Source organism: Vespa crabro, chromosome 9 (genome assembly GCF_910589235.1).
Source record: "Vespa crabro chromosome 9, iyVesCrab1.2, whole genome shotgun sequence".
Taxonomy (NCBI): Eukaryota; Metazoa; Arthropoda; class Insecta; order Hymenoptera; family Vespidae; genus Vespa; species Vespa crabro.
The window spans coordinates 4,535,001-4,552,500 of NC_060963.1; the positions used below are offsets into that span (position 1 = coordinate 4,535,001).

Consider the following 17,500-nt stretch of genomic DNA (forward strand, 5'->3'; position numbering starts at 1 on the left):
AATAAAAAAAAAAAAAAAAGAAAGAAAGAAAAAGAAAAAAAAATAAAAGAAAAGAAAACATCAACGAATACATCTTACAACATTTTCATTTATATACGTATTGTTTCGTTTAAAAGGAGACACCCTGTATAAGCGTATAAGTCCTCTATCGAGTCCTCCTGTGAGACTTATGCCAAGCCGAATAGGCTGCTATGCCTACCAAAAGCATAAATCGTCTTCCTCGTCGTCTTAACTTCGCACGGTCGTAGACACACGCGCAACGATGGGAAACGTTCTCTATTGTAAATGCTCGAACGAGACAACTTATGCGCGTGCATGTGTCTATGGGACAATATCAATCCTTATAAAAGATCAAAGAATTTTAATTCTGAAATAGTAAGTCGGTCAGGAATAGAAATAATCGCTAAGAAATCCCATTGGAATGTGATCGATTAAAATAACGAGTGAATAAATTCGATTGTTCAATTCTAAATTCGATTATTTAAATAAGCCTATAAAATATAGTGTCCTTTGTTATTATTGTTATTATTATTATTATTATTATTATTATTATTATTATTATTATTATTATTATTATTATTATTATTATTATAATAAAATGAAATGATTCGATTTACGTATAAAAAGATATAAAAAGTTAAAAGATAAATTATTTTTATCTTCTGTATATGTATAATATGGTATACACATTTTTATAGATATAAAATTTATTTTTCAATTAGATCGAAATGCTTATTTTATTGTATCGTACCGATAGGGCTTTACGCCAAGTTGGATACCGAAGTAGAAGGAAGTTACTTGGGTAAATCGCGGAAATGATCCGGAAGATTCGAAATGTTGGCTCGAAAGTAACCTTCTCCCTCTCTTTCTTTCTTTCTTTCTTTCTTTCTTTCTATTTGGAAACGAGCATGCCCGTCTTTTCGTTCGGTCGTTATGCTATAGAAGCATCGAAGTTTCCGCTCTCGAACTCTCGCGCTAGATCGTTTTCTCAAAGATAAAATGGCCGAATCGAGGCGACCCGCCGTGGATAACGTTCTTTGTCAATTGAGACTCGAATAAGTATGTGTCTATATATATATATATATATATATATATATATATAATACACACACACACACAACACACACATATATATATATATATATATATGGTTGGTATGTCGATAGGAAACTAAAATGTCAATGATGTAAATCTTAGCCTCCGTCGACGAAGAAATGCAGTTATGGAATACGCATTAAAGAGAAAAGGATTCTATCTTATGGGATATCATTTTCCTTTTCTAGAAACTTTTCAACGAGTTCAGAAAACTGAGAAGGCGACCTTTACGATCGATTGGAATAAAGAGAACTCCAGTGTATTAATTTTGTACGAAGTGTATGACAATTTTATAGGTTGCTCGTTTGACAAGAAAGAAAAGAAAAAGGTCTATATATTAAATGATAGTAAAACAAGTAAGTAAGATAAAACGATGACTATTACGGGAGTCAGGATAATGAGTAATTACTCGTCTCCCTGATGTTCTCTTATAAACCCTGACAAGGGAAACTCAAAGAAGGGGGAAAAGGGAGAAGGAGAAGGAGAGTAAGAGAGCTGGCGCACGTGCCAGTTTTCGGCGGGGTTACAGCTATTTAAATCCAGAAAATATGTAAATCCGTCGTTTATAAAGCCATACATCAAGTTTGCTGCTACTCATGACGGAAGAGGAAGGAAGGAAGGAAGGAAGGAATAAAGGAAAAAAAAGAAGGATATTCATGTGGAATAAAGAAGGCTCGAGTCACTTACCCTCTTGAAACTCGTATTAAAATTGCCATAAACACCCTTCGATGTTCTTTACATTTTCATTCTCGTTCGATCATTTCATTTTATCCTTGAATGAACGTAATCAAGTTAACGAAGTATCTAAGTATTATCAATAACATTTATTTTCTCAAATATACTGCCAACGTGATCGGTTATCGTTTCGTATTATTTAAACTATTAAATATAACTAATTACATATAAAAATAATGTATATGCCAGAAGAGGAGAGACAGAGAGAGAGAGAGATTGAGAGAGAGAGAGTGAGGGAGTGAGAGAGTGAGAGAGAAAGAGAGAAGGAGAACAGGGTGGGGTAAGAAAACGTTTGTTCCAGGATGTGTTGGTATATAAGTAACATAACTTGTTCAAAGGTCCCACCGTATATAAATTTTTAATAACACGAAACGACATCTCGACAACACGGTATTTGTGTTGTACACGTATCTCTCTAGTGTATTCGACGCTGTGAGATATTTCGGTCTCGAGTACAATACATCGTACTCGACGTATTCTTGTCTCGTGTATTCTCCCTATCTCCCTCTCTCTCTCTCTTTTTCTCTCTCTCTTTTTAAGAACGCGTCACACGTATAGGAATAGAAAGGTCGGTAATGTTCTTCGCGGACTTCCATGCGGACGAGTTCGTATGCCGAGTACAAAACACCTTATACGTAGTGCGCGTAGGCTCAGGAGAACGCAAAAAAGAGAGAAAGAAAGAGAGAGAGAGAGAGAGAGAGAGAGAGAGAGAGAGAGAGAGAAAGAAATATCGAGAGAGGAAGGAAGAAAAGGTGGGAGAGAAAAAGCGGCATCGAATCTGCATGCCAAAACCATTTCACCCTCGCGATGGATCGACTATTCCCATAGTCGATCCATCGTGTTTTTCCTCTTTCGATTTTCTCTCTGCTTCGCGGTCAAAAGAGGAAAAAAATGTTAAAGAATAGAATTTTCTGACTGACCGCGACCAACTGGTCGCGATCCAACGAATAAAGGTGGAAAAAAAGAAAGAAAAGAAGAAAAAGAAAAAAGAAAAAAAAAGGAAAGGAGAAAAAGGAAAAGAAAAATTTTTCTTTTCCATTTTTTTCTCTTCTTTTTTTTTTTCTTTTTTTTTTTTTTTTATTTTCATGTCAACGTCGTCGTCAAGGATTAGACAGGATGAAACTCTCGAGAAAAGTTTAGTTAGCTTTTAGAAGCTACGTTCAATTCAGTATCGTCGAAGTATCGTAGCCGAGTGCCGAGGAACGAAGTGAGCTTATTAAATTTGAAAGTAGCATTGCTCTCTCCTTTGGCTGCTTCCCCTTTTCGAGCTGCCCTCTCTCTATCTCTCCCTCTCTCTATCTATCTATCTATCTATCTATCTCTTTCTCTCTCCTTCTTTCTCTCTCTCTCTTTCTCTCTCTCTCTTTTCGTGCACCTGCCTTATCTTGCTGCTACTTCGCTTCCAATTTATTACCGCTCTGTAAATAATTACCGACAAGAGCGGCGACGGGATTTCCCTCTCCCTCCTCTCCTCCTTCTCCTCTTCCTTCTCTGACCCCATCCCAAACTCATCCCTTTCTCTCTCTCTCTCTCTCTCTCTCTCTCTCTCTCGTTGCTCCTTTTACTTCTTTTCTTTCTCTCTGTCTCTGTCTCTGTGTGTGTCTCTCTCTCTCTCTTTCTCTCTTTCTCTCCCTTTTTCTTCATACTATTCGAATAACTGTGCAAGTCTTATTGAGTACAAAATGTATTCAAGAGCAACGAGTGAATCGTCGAAAGAAGGGGAAAGGGGATGGGATAGAATGCGCAGGAGTAAAGAAGAAAAGTAGGAATAAAAAAGACGCAAAAGGTCATTCAGGTGCGAGGCTAATAAAAAGCTACGGGGATGAAGCGGATGTCAAGTGGCCTCGGCTTATGCTACTATCTTTCTCTCTCCCTTTCTCCCTCTCTCTCTCTCTCTCTCTCTCTCTATCTTTCTCTCTCTTATTCTTTCAATTTATCGATGTATAGAAACGCTCTTTTCGTGGATTACTTCTTCTTGCATATCGCTTAGCGTTTCCATGAAGAAAATTTTTAACGCGTGCAATTCGAACGAATCGATTTTAATGTCTGAAATTTTAAATTGGGGATTAATTAATAAAATGAAAATTAATAAAAAACGCGGTAGTTCTTATAATAAGATAGGGAGAAAGTTTTTTTTGTCCCAAGGGAAATAGATGTAAGACGAATTAAAAATTAGAAATTACTACGAGAAGCGTGATGATCATGGCACACGATTTGTAAATAAATAAAAAAAAAAAAAAAAAAAAAAAAAAAACAGAAACAAAAAACAAACAAAATAGAAAAAAGGGAATGCGAAAGAGTGAGAGAGAGAGAGAGAGGTGGGGGGGGGGGGAAATGAAAGCGTCGAATCGAGCGACTCGGAAGAGAGTAGAGAAGAAATTCTCATCGTCCCGGAAAAGTGCGCATTGTGTGTACGTACGTACGACGACGACGACAACGACAACGACAATAACAACGACAACGACGACGACGACGACGACGACGACGACAACGATGACGACGACGACGGCTCCTCTCGTCGTCGACTTAGAAAGGACGAAATTCAGAATTTTCACCGACGGTTTCCGCCACAAAGGGAGCCGCGAACTGGAGCGAGGCAACTTGCCGAAGTCTACACAGTGCTAAAAGGGATATACCTATGTATTTTCTCGTGTATAACATACTCCTCGCATAGGATAATATGCATGAACGTTTCATGCGTGCGTACTTCGAATCCGAATAAATGTGAATGTAATGGTGATACACGAATGATGGTTATATTAGAAAATCGTTCAATCGATAAAAGATACAAATGCATTTAGATCTTCCTTTCAAAGTTTCGTATCTATAGATACATATATACATACATACATACATACATACATATGTGTGTATGTATGTCTGTGTGCGTCGATTTGTATACGCATAAAATAATATCGATTAATATTAAGGAATAGATAATGTATTTGGATGATTACATTCTACGCCAATGTTGAATCGATTTCAACGATCCACCTTGTCACGGTTTTAGCCTCGAGTGTTCGCCAATTTACTGAAATAACACTAATTTATAGCGCTACCCGTGGTCCCAGAGGCGGGATACCTCTTCCGAGAAAGCACGAAACTTATCTGCTGGACATTGGCCCTGTAGTACGAGAGAAAGAGAGAGAGAGAGAGAGAGAGGGGGAAGAGAGAGAAGGTAGAAGCGAAGTAAAGGGTAAGGGAGTCCAATACCTTTCTCCAATATAATATATGTATTAAAATACGGGACGTACTCAAACGTCTCCTTTCCACGCACGTAAATTCAATTCTCACGATGATACGAATAGCGAGCGCGAGCTATTCGTTACGCATAAATTATTCTTATCGCGTTTCGCGCGTATAATTTCTCGCTAGTATAGAAGGATACGTCGCCCACAGGTGCTATCGTAAGAGCTCGTTAGCGACTCGTTTCGATGCACTTACGTACGCATGTATGCATATATGTATGCATGTATGTGTGTGCGTGCGTGCGTGCGTACGCATGTATGTATTACGTACATATATATGTGCATGTATTTACGTATGTATATACGTTAAGGTAAATAAAAATACTCGGTTTATAATCCGTTACATTTTTTTTTTGTCAGACGTTACATCAAAGAGCTCGTGCAGGTGTGATAAGAATTTATGTAGAAATATCTATGTACGATTAATGTAAGCATGAAACGTTACTCTGAATGAAATAATATCACGGATCTTTTAGACGGAAGAATTATTTTCTAATTTTTATAATATGATAACGTAACTATTTTGATCGGAGCACCTTGACCACCCTCGTTTACGTAAATCGTGTGTGTATACTTGAAAGAGAAAGAGAGAGAGAGAGAGAAAGAGACATGAGATAGAGAGAGAGAGTACCTACGCGAGGGTGAAGGTGCTTTAATTTAGTGTCCGAGTGCATGCGGTCTCGGTATAAATATTTTTATTTATTCCGTGTAACACGTTCGGGCGGCGGCGGCAATGGTGTCCGCGGAAATAAGCTGGTAATTTACGTCCAAGCGCGCGCGCGCGCACAAGCGAGCGAGCGAGCAAGCAAGCTGTAGAGTAGTATACCCTTGGTGGGAATTTTTGGTCGATTTATGACTTTCCACCGGCGAGACCACGAAAGTGGGGAGTTAAAGGACACATTGTATGTTCCAACTCTCTTTCTCTCCCTCTCTCTCTCTCTCTCTCTCTCTCTCTTTCTCTTCATTCTCTCTTATTCTCTTACTCGCTTTTTCTTTCCATCTTTCTTTCTCTCTATGCATATACCTACATATCTATGTGCGTTTAACCCACCTCTGGATTTCTCGAGTTTTCGTGTGCCTCGATAAAGATGAGGATTAGTTCGCTTCTCGCTCTCCCCCCTCCCTCCCACGCCCCTCTTTCTTTTTTTTTTTTTTCTTTTTTTTATCTGCCATCCTCGCGCATACGTCGTTCATGACCTTTCGCCACGTTCGTATCGTTCTTGCTTTTTTTTTCTTTTTTTCCTTTTTTGTTCCTTTTTTTTTTTTTTTTTCATTCACTCGACACACAACAGCAAGAAAATTTTGATTTCTTTCCTTTTCATGTTCGTACAATTCTCAATGTGATATATATTTCGTGAATGGCGTTAAATATATTATACTTGTATCTATAAAAAAAAAATAATTTCGTTCGAACGATTATAAATCTTGTGCGATGCATTTCTTTTTTTTTCTTTTTTTTTTTTTTCATTTCTTTCACGAAGAGAATAGGATGGATGGTTGGTTGTATGCAATTTCTTTGATCACACACTCTCTCATCGAATTGTATTCTAGTTTATTATTTTATCACTATCTATGGATGGGCCTTGCTTAGTCGGTTCGTCGGTTTTGTTTCGAAACACGGGCGGGACGTAAGTAGGCGGTAGATTTCTCATTATATACGAGCGCGTATCGGACGGGATCAGTGAACGAAGTTGGCGTTCTTGGGGCACACCCCAATCTGCGCCATCCAGATAACGCGACCGCATGCGGATCGTTACTTTATTCGATCCGTGTTCCCTTCCCGCGCGATTTAAAAGCGTCGTGCTACGAACGACGATGACAATGAGAGAGAAAGAGGGGTGGGGGGAGAGAGAGAGAGAAAGAGAGAGACGTTTCGCATACCTTTCCTCCCTCTCCACACATAGATCGTTTCTACGCAAACGACAAAGACGCAACCCCTTTATCTCTTCCCTTTGTCTCTCGTCTTTGAAACGATTATTAACCGCTTCAACGATTTCGAGATTTTCATTTATATGAGTCTCATATCGTATACGATCAAACATCAAAGATCATTTATAACGTGTTAATTTTGAGAAAAAATTATTTTCGAACGTTAAAAATTCTTACAGATTTTCTATTTCATTCTAAGTTATAGTATAACATTCATCGTATTCGTTTGGTTCTATTTAAAATCATGATAACTCGACCGTGATATTTCTTTTACTTTATCGTACATACATACGTTTCTTTGTTCTCCTTTTTTTTTTCTTTTTTTTTTTTTTAATGTACGAGACACTTCAATGAAAATGTTAAATGTAACGTTTCAACGTAAGCATTTCTGTTTCTAATCAGCGCGATTAGACTGGAAGAGGTAGAGGATTAAAAAAAAAAAAAGAAATGAAAAGAGAGAGAGAGAGAGAGAGAGAGAGAGAGAGAGAGAGAGAGAGAGAGAGAGAGAGAGAGAGAGAGAAAGAGAGAGTGAGAGAGACACATACACAGAAAGTGATTTTTTGATTTGCGACACGAATCAAAGAGGGAGAAAACACTCGTTCTCAGATTGCTCTCGGCAGAGAGTAGAAAAGGTTCGATCAGCGGAAAAAGGGTACGGTTCTCGAGTTCTTGATCCATCTAAGCGTTCCATAGCGTCGAAGAAGAAGAGAAGAAGAAGAAGAAGAAGAAGGAGGAGGAGGAGAAAAAGGAGAAGAAGAAAAAAGAGAAGGAGGTGAAAGAAGAAAAGATGGAGAAAGAGCGCGTAGGACATTCTTCTCTTGGATAGAAGTTCCTACGATTCGACGGTCTCCGCGTGCCGCTCATCCCCTCTTCACCCCCTCCCCCCTGCCGACAAAACCCCCTCGAGTTTCATCCGTAGTTTTGCATTATCCCCATTACTGCTGATTCACACGTCCTCCTTTGTGGCCTTTGTACCGCGCGACAATGGCCGACGGAGCTCTCCTCTCTCTCTCTCTCTCTCTTTCCTCCTTTCCTTCTTTTCCCCTATCCTCCTCCATCTCCTCTATCCGTCCTCATCCTTATCCCCCAACCTCCTCATTTTTTGCATGCTCGCGAAAGTAGGAATAGCCAGTAAGAGCGAGAGAGTGGTCGAATGACAAACGACAACGCGAGGATACCCCATCGACCCGATATTATAATATGCGTTCGCTTCAACTTTGCGCCGAGAATCCCTTCGATCCCTCCCTCCCTTCCTCCCTATTCCTCCTCCTCCTTCTGCTCCTTCTCTTTCTCCTTTTTTTACTTTTAATCTTCTTTTTCTTTTCTTCGACGTTTTCTTCTTCCTCTTCTACTTCTTCTTCTTCTTCTTCTTCTTCTTCTTTTTCTTTTTATTTTTCTTTTCCTTCTTCTTTTTCTTTTTCTTCTTCGGCCTGGTGGTCCTTCCACCGCGATTCCTTTTTATTCCTCTAACCTACCTCCTCTCCTTCGAATTTCTCCTCTTATTATCCATTTCTATTTATACAGAGTGTCCGATTTTTATCGATCCAACAAACGTGATACGATTTCGAAGATAATCCTTCGTACGAAGAAGAACGACGTGCTCGAACATACGTTCTTTAACAATTAATTACTTAGCCATACCTACCTACCTACCTACCTACCTACCTACCTAAGTAACTAACTAACTACCTACATAACGTACTTACGTACGTCGCACAACAAGGAAAGCTAAGAGAAGAACGTTCCATTTATTCGTATGACGCGACAGTTTTGTTCATGGGGCCCTCGTACAATTTCGTCCCTTATATATCCCTTTTTTTTTTTATTTTCGATCGATCGTTGAATCCCTCCGTAGCTTCGAAATTTACGTTTATGACGACGAGCGACTAATTAAACTCGTCGAATTCTTACCTCGCGACAAGAGAGAGAGAGAGAGAGAGAGAGAGATAGAGATAGTAAGAAAGAAAGAGTAAGAGAGAATGAAAAGAGAGAAAACGTGCAAAGAAGTTCTGATCTTTTTTTTCTCTTTCTCTTTCTCTCTCCCTCTCTGTTACTCTCTCTCTCTCTCTCTTTCTCTCTTTCTCTTTGAACTCGAACCGTCCGTTTTGAAATTCCGTTTTGTCCGCGGGGAAGGGCGAGAAAGAATAAAAGGTGGGCCGAATAACACCAGTGGCCTGTGGTAGACACCCACTGAGAGTTATTAAACGATCTACAATGCTTGTTGCCGCGTCACCCATCTACCGGGGATCCGTGCGCGCTCGGCACCTTCAGAAGCCCGTAATCAAATTCATGGGGCGATAATTCGTATTCGAAGTGGATGTAACGACGAAAGAGAAACGCGATCCTCATCCTCCTTCCCTTCTGTCTCTGTCTCTCTCTGTCTCTCTCTCTCTCTCTCTCTCTCTGTCTCTGTCTCTCTTTATCTTTCTCTCTCAGATATATGTATACTAACACATACATATATATATATATAGGAACGTACAAGCTCGTAACACCGATTCCATCCTCCCAGGAGGACCTTTTGTTCCTCACAGTGAATACACGAGCATGTTACACGTCGCCTGGATGCCCAATACTGGGTTCCCCCGTTAAGAAACAATATTTTTCCTTGGCGTTTAGGATTAAGGTAAATCGGGGTCATAGCCGATCGATATACCTATGTACAATATAGTTCTAACGAAACTTGTCCGTCTACAATTCTCATGCTCCAATTTTTTCAATAATCTTTCTCTATTGCCAATAATTTGGATTTTCTATGGAATCGTTAATGCGATAATGTGACGTTGAAAATGAAAGAAAATGGAAAAAGAAAACGTGAATGAGAAAATTAAATTAGGGATAAAATTGAGAACGAAGCTATAAGTGGAGAGAGAGAGAGAGAGAGAGAGAGAGAGAGAGAGAGAGAGAGAAGGCACGTTCGACATATGTTGTACGTATTCTTTTCGGTAGCTCTAACATTCGCGTTAAAAATAAAGGAAAGAAAAAAAGAGAGAGTGAGAGAGAAAGAGAGTGAGAGAGAAAGAGAGCGAGAGAGAGAGAGAGAGAGAGTCGCGAACCTACATCTATCTTCTCTCTCTTTCTCCCTTTTCTTTCTTAAACGCGAAGCACGAGTCGCGTAATACTCGCGCGTATCGTTTGTAGTTGGCGGCCACCTGGGAGTCGGCCGCGGCTTCGATCGAAGATCGAACAATCATAGCGCAAAGTCACGATTGCTTCGAGGAAGGTGAAGGGAGACTGGAAAAACGAGAGACCTATAGAAAGAGAGAAAGAGAGAGAGAGAGAGAGAGAGAGAGAGAAGAGAGAGAGAGAGGGAAAGAGAGAGAAAGAGAAATGGCCGCTGTCATTAACGCACGGCTCCGCCACTTCGCGCCAAATAAGCGGAACTCCAACTCGAAGGATATAATCGAAAGAGCTTCTTTCTCTCTCTCTCTCTCTCTCTCTCTCTGTTGCTTTCTTTCTTTCTTTCTTTCTTTCTTTCTATCTATCTTAATGGCCCTTGAATTTTGGAGCCAATGAAACTACAAAATTGTGCTCGCCACACCGTGCTCGCAAGACCACCCGTTAAGGATCGATGTTGCTACGTCTTTCGTTCCTTTCGATATTCTTTCTCCTAATCGATCTTTTTCACATGCTTCGTAATAATATTATATTATATTATATTAATAGAAAACATGTTATGAATCAAGATTTATATTTACAATGTAAATACTTATATATTACTTTGTTTCTTTTTTTTCTTTTTTAAACAATTTATAAGATAAAGTGAATATGATCGTTGAATGAAATGTATTTTTTATCTGTGTGCACGCGTATATGTATGTATATATATATGTGTGTGTGTGTGTGTGTGTGTGTGTGTGTGTGTGTGTGTAATAAAAAAAATACTAATAACAAAATTATAAATACATATTGATTTTCTCTATTAAATCCTATTTATATGATATAAATATGTAATGTTGTTAAAAACGTCATGTAAAAAAAATCGTTGTTCCTTTAACCCTTTGAAAAGGGTTAGAGACTAGTGGAATGAAAAGTGTAAAGAAAGATAGAGAAAAAGGAAAAGGGAGATGTATAATAACATTCGTCCCTTTTTCCTTCTCTTCTTACATTCTTCTTCGATAAGCATCGACGACTGGTATTGGATGAATGACATAAAAACGAAAGAAAAAGAAAAAAAAAAAAAGAAAAGAAAAGAGAAAGCTTCTTCAATCGATCGCGGCCAAGGGTAAGCCAGAATGTGTCACCGATCGGAACGGAATCATCGATGAAGTTTCTCTTTGCGGCTAACGAGGGTGAAAGGGTCTCTGAAACGGTTTTCGAAAGGGTCCCCCCTTCAAAAAAAAAAAAAAAAAGAAAAGAAAAGGAAAAGAAAAAAAAGGACAGGTATCTAAGAACTACAACGGGCATAAATGCTTATAACATTTAACACCGTAAATATTTATCTGTATATGATTTTCTTTTTTTCCCAATAAAAATTATTACGAAAGTTCGATCGAATGAATTTAACTTTTTTTTTTTTTTTTTTTTTTTTTTTTTTTTTTTGTTTCTTCCCGTCGTAACAATAAAAATTTTGCGTGTAATACTCGAGTAGGTTCTAATAAAAAAAAAAAAAAAAAGAAAAAAAAATAAAGGAAAAAACAAAACAAAAAATAAGACAAAAAAAATAAAAATGAAAATAAAGAAAGTAAAACAAAAAAAAAACCAGAAAACAAAGAAAAAGGGTGAGGAAAAAATAGGAAAAGGAAATAAGGGGGGGGGTATTGGTAGGGATAAAAATGAAAGAACGTTCGTTCGGCGTTACGATACAATGAACCAATTAACACATAGGAATAAAACGTGTGAGTACTTTAAAGGCAAGTCGGTGCTTCGATGTTACGGCCTCGGTGGGACCTCGTAGTAGTTAAAGGGTTGACGAAGAAGGACACGGAGAGGGAGGGATATGCAAGCAAATGGTCGCGAACAAGTTGACACCTTTTGCTAGGTGAAATACCTTGCGCTTGTATTTCTCTCTCTCTCTCTCTCTCTCTTTTGCTAGCTGTATAAACAATTCTCAACACGGCAAAGTGCCGTCAGAATGTTCAAAGAGAAAATGTGCGCGTGAGTTTTCCCTTAATTCGCGTGCGCACACGTTCGACGTGCCGGCAATAGACGAGTCTCCAAGCCGCGTTATTAGCTGTTAACTGGAAGTTCCACTGAAACGCTGTGAAAAGGGTGAGAGAGCGAAAGAGAAAGAGAGAGAGAGAGAGAGAGAGAGAGAGAGAGAGAGAGAGAGAGAGAGAGAAAGGGAGTGCTAGTCTTCAAGAACAATAACAATTTCTCCGCTTTTCCTCTTTCCTCATCATCGTCCTACCTATTATCGTACATTTCAATTGATTAAAGGATCGATCCTAACATCACTGATCGACCACAAAATGGAAAAGGGCTTAGTGATCGAGATCCCGATTGGATTTTGAAATAAGAGAATTCAATTCTCTAATTTCTGAGATTCGCGAACGTCGAAGAGAATTCGATCTTACGCGACGAGTAGTCGCGAAGTTTCATGAATTCTGCAGATATATATATATATATATATATATATATATTCTAATGATATAAGTAAACCCGAACGTTTTTTCCAAATTTGTTTATTTACTTCTTAATCGTTTTCTTTCGTCCTTTCTTTTTTGTCTTTTTCTTTTTCTTTCTCTTTTTTTTTTTTTTTTACATCTTTCTGCTCGCTTTCACTTTCTCTTAATTTTATTCAATTTACGCTGTGTTCTTCTCGTGGCGGACGATTAAACTGAAAATGTCGAAATGTGGAACATTGCTGGCGAGAGAATAACTAGAGAATAAGATAAGAATAAGAGAGAGAGATAGAGAGAGAGAGAGAGAGAGAGAGAGAGAGAGAGAGAGAGAGAGAGAGAGAGATGGAGGTAGAGGTAAAGGTAGAGAGAAGCTGTTCGAGACGAGTCCTTTGGTCTCTTGGAATGCTGTTGTACAATCCAGCAGGTTCTTTACAAACACTGATTCGAATTTATATAGTCATATACGTAGATATTGTGTATTAACACAAACACTAACATCGAAAGAAACTTTATTAACGAGACACTCTCACCAACGTTCTTCAATCTTCCTCTTATATTTATTATCCTTAATTATACAGAATATTGTATTAATGTTTACAAACGAATTGAATTTAATAATTGATTCATAATTAAAAGCGTTGTTTCATTTTTATTTGGATTTTTCTTTCTTTTTCTCTTTTAATATCTGCAAAAAAAAAAAGAAAAAAAAAAGAAAAAGAAAAAGAAAAAGAAGAAAAGTTATTCGGAACGTCCGATCATTTTTATTTTTATTTATCCATTCTCAAAAATATTTGCTCAAGGAGCACGTGTCAGAAGTAAACTTAAGCAGGTGTTTAAGTACTCAGTTACTTATTTGCCTCGAGTGATCACGTGCGCGTTAGCTCGAGCATTATTTACTGACGATAATTAAATAATAAAACAGAACGTGCTGACTCGTGAAAACAAAAACGATGTAGAATTCTAAGTATTCCTGTTTCTCGATTGTAATAATTCAGGAAGAGCGCGACATAAGGGGTGGAGTTTGCCTTCAACGACCCTCCTCCTTTCCTCCACCTCTCTTTCTCTCTCTCTCTCTTTCTCTATCGTTCTCTCACCCCATCGAATGTTTGCGCAACAAACCAACGGTGGGTGTTCCAGCGAGTGAGCAAGCAAGGATCGACTAGCATAAACAAGAGGAGACGCCGATCATCATTCTAGTTGATTCCATTCCGAGTACTTACTTACCTGCCACTACTCAAAATAATTACTTCGCAAATAAGCATGACCTCGGCCAAGATTAGACAATTAGATAATAATTCTTCGAGAATTTTATTCTAGTTTCTGTTTCTTTTTTTTTCAATAACTCAAAAAAGGAAAAAGAAAAAAAAAAAGAAATAAATTAAACGAACGTCAATCTAGACCCTAGATGAAAATTTTTTTGTTCATCTTCTTTTTTTTCTTCTTTTTCTTTTTTTTCTTCATTTTTCCATTAAACTCTTTCTTGCGTTTATCGAGATCATTTATTTATCAATATAATAAATACACGTATGGATATTTAACGATATAGTTACTCGTGAAATTTCGTAAGATAGTGATTTTTTTTTCTTTACTTTCATGAATCCATACTTGATATAAAATATCAATGTGTTCGCAAAAAAAAAAAATATATATATATATATAAAGAAGAAAATAAAGGGAAAATTAAATCGTGGATTGAAGGGTTAATTACATAATTTTTCTTCCGTCATTGTTGTATGAAAGGATGGTAGGATGCGGTAGGGAGGGCGGGGGGAGGGCATGTGGGAGAAAGAAAGGAGGATGAGGAAGTTTGAGGGGAGGTCCGAGAATAATTGGAACCGCGACGATCTTTTCTTCGTGGTACTTGAGCTTTACATGCACCGATTTATTGTAGGCGCGATTCGATTTCTCCGGATGCAATTTTGCCACTCGAGTTAAAGCGCCCACAAGCGTGCATATACGTTTGAAAGATCCTTCGAACGAACTTGCCTGTAGAAGAGCAAAGCATTAAGGGAGGGAGAAAGAAAGAAAAGGAAGGAATGATCGAGTAAGCACGAAGCGAGTCACGGCGAGCCGATGTTGTTTCGAGAGGCGAGGGCTATAAAACGGGACGACGAATCGTTCTACGTTGGGAAAACAATGATCGACGATTAATTATCCAAGGTACTCCTTCACCCTCCCTCCCTCCCACTCTCTTTCTCTCTCTCTCTCCTGTCTGACGTATGTATGTATATATGTACCTACATCGTAAGTACGTACTAACATGTGTACCTTCGAGATGAGATCTCGTTCCTCTTTTACATACATACATATACAAGCCACTCGATTCAGCTTAGCAACGCCAATTGAGAAACACATTCGCAAGTGCACGCACGTGGAAGCATTATTAATTATTCCGATCGTATTTCTCGATTTATACCTGATCGAGTTTGGTATTAAAGAGCGTAACCACGTTCGAACTTACGTAACTTACGTAAGCGAGTAAGTAATTAAGTAAGTAAGTACCTATGTTAGTACATAGCTACTTGGGGAAATAATTAATTATCACTAACAAAAAAAAAAAAAAAAAAACAAAAAAAAAAAAAGAAAAGAAAAGAAAAAAATGTAAATAAATAAAAGAAATTCGAAATCAGAAAATTATAAAATGTATTATGTATATGTATTATCGTATCGAATCATTTATACTGATATGCTATTCATTTTTCATATTACGTGTTAATACGTATGCGATTATAAAAGAGTACGAAGGAACAAGTGTTATTAAATGGACACGATTGAAAATTTGAGGATGGTTATATGATACCTTGAAATCATATATAACTAATTCGATTATCTCAATGCAGATAACAAAGTTATTATATGAATTAATATCGATTAACGATTCATATGTCATTTGTAACGAAGTTGATTTAATTAATCGTTTTTTCTATAACACATATAACATAGAATGAAGTTATCTAAAGAAATTGTTAAAGAAAAAATACATGCATGAGAAATTCTATGCGAAAAAAAGATAGAGAGAGAGAGAGAGAGAGAGAAAATATGAGAATGAGATTAGTAGAGATGGCAAGAATGAAAATTAGATGGACCCAAAGATCCCTTTCTCTAATCCCGTTCTAAACATATTTAAGATCGTAGAAACCGCGTGCATTCCAAAGTCAGCGGGTGTACTAATGAAGTCGTGAGATGTTTACAGCTCTAACGGTGACCATGAGAGTGAGACGAGGACAGGGATATACCTAAAACTATATGGTATATATATATATATATATATATATATATATATATATATATGCAGAAAGGGATAGAGATAAAGAGATATAGGATAGACAGAGCGGTAGAGGAAAGATGATTTAGATTCCAGCTAAACGATCTGTCTAAGCTCTCAGATATGACGGCTGAGTTCGACTCGAGTTCATCGCGCTGCTCACTCGGTATAATGGATTTAATGAGAAGCTAGCTGAGGGCCTGAAGGGTCCATACAGTGGGAGAACAGGAGAGAGAGAGAGAGAAGAGGGAAGGAACGTGGCATCAGTAGGAACGGCCTTCCGACTTTAGGACTTCTCTGAGGTAGCAGTTGGGGTTGTTCCTGAAGCCTCCGGCACCCTTCTCGCCTCTTTCCTGAGACGTGTACTATCTCTCTCTCTCTCTCTCTCTCTCTCTTACTCTCGCAAACTCTCGCACACACTTGCTCACCGCTCGACAGCATAATGGCCCTTCAGAGATCAGAAACAATGGCGTGCCTCTCGAGAGGATAATGACGGTGAAAATTGTCAGTTTGTCGTGCCGAGAGGCGTGCATAAGTCGGTAATCACCGTTCTCGCGAGCGCGTAAGAGAGAGAGAGAGAGGGAGTGAGAGAAAGAGGAGAGAGAGAGAGAGAGAGAGAGAGAGAGAGAAAGAGAACCGGGTGCCTTATTATCGTACGACTCGAAGGCGCTACCGTGTGCCTTCCTTTATCGGTACGAAAAGGAGACAGACGGACAGGCCTTCCTCCTCCACTTCTTTTTTTTCCTCTTCTCGCTTTCTCTTTCTTTCTCTTTTTCTTTTCTTCTTCATCATCTAACTGCTCGTTAGGTCCTTTCCGTAACGAAAGTCTACCGTCATTGAAGTCTTCTCTCTCTCTCTCTGTCTTTCTTTTTCTTTCTCTTTTTCTTTTTCTCGTTCGTTGATCTTCACTCATCCAAATCTTTCTTTTTAATGGTCGCACGAGTTACGTCGCACGTGGAATGATAATAAATAAGTTCCTTCGTAAACGCCAACGCTACGATCAAACTCGATTCTTAAAGAGATAAAATGACGAAGAAGAAGAAGAAGAAGAATAAGAAGAAAAGGAAGAAGAAATGGAGGAAGGAATAAAGAAAAATGAGTTTATCCTGAACGAAAATCACTGTGCATACAGGTGCTTTCTTTGGATGAATTCGAAGGTGCGAAGAATCGAACCGTTCGAATATCCAAATGTCTCTTTGGCAGCTGTGTTACCCCTCCGTGTCGCAGTTCTTAAGCTTTTTCTTCTCTTCGACAATACGCCAGTCTGCCTCGGAAAATTTCTTTCTTTCTTTCTTTCTTTCTTTATTCTTTTCTCTTTTTTTTTCTTTCTTTCCTTTCGTACTTTCCTTTTCTCATGCACGATGTTCTCCTGTTCACAAAGTGCGTGTCGGATTTCGATGGGTATTGTGCATCGGAGCGAGTCGAGCGCGAGTTATTTTGACGGATAGCACACACCCTTATTTGATTGTCTTCTAAGACCAGTAGAGTAGGAAGGGATGGGGAGGAGGAAGGGTGATGGTGGTGGTGAGCGGATTAGAGGAGAAGAAGAAGAAGAAGAAGAAGGAGGAGGAGGAGGAAAGGTGTACTTAGAAAAGAGAAGAAATAAAAGAAGCTTCCTCTCTCTCGCGACGAATATTAATCTTGGATTTTCTTATTACATTTGA

General features: G+C 38.4%; 1 protein-coding gene across 1 annotated transcript in view; it reads left to right on the forward strand.

The window, feature by feature from the left end:
- Positions 1 to 17,500, forward strand: part of LOC124427098 (peroxisome biogenesis factor 1) — a 95,904-nt gene that overhangs the window by 72,726 nt on the left and 5,678 nt on the right. The gene's annotated exons all lie outside the window — the stretch shown is intronic.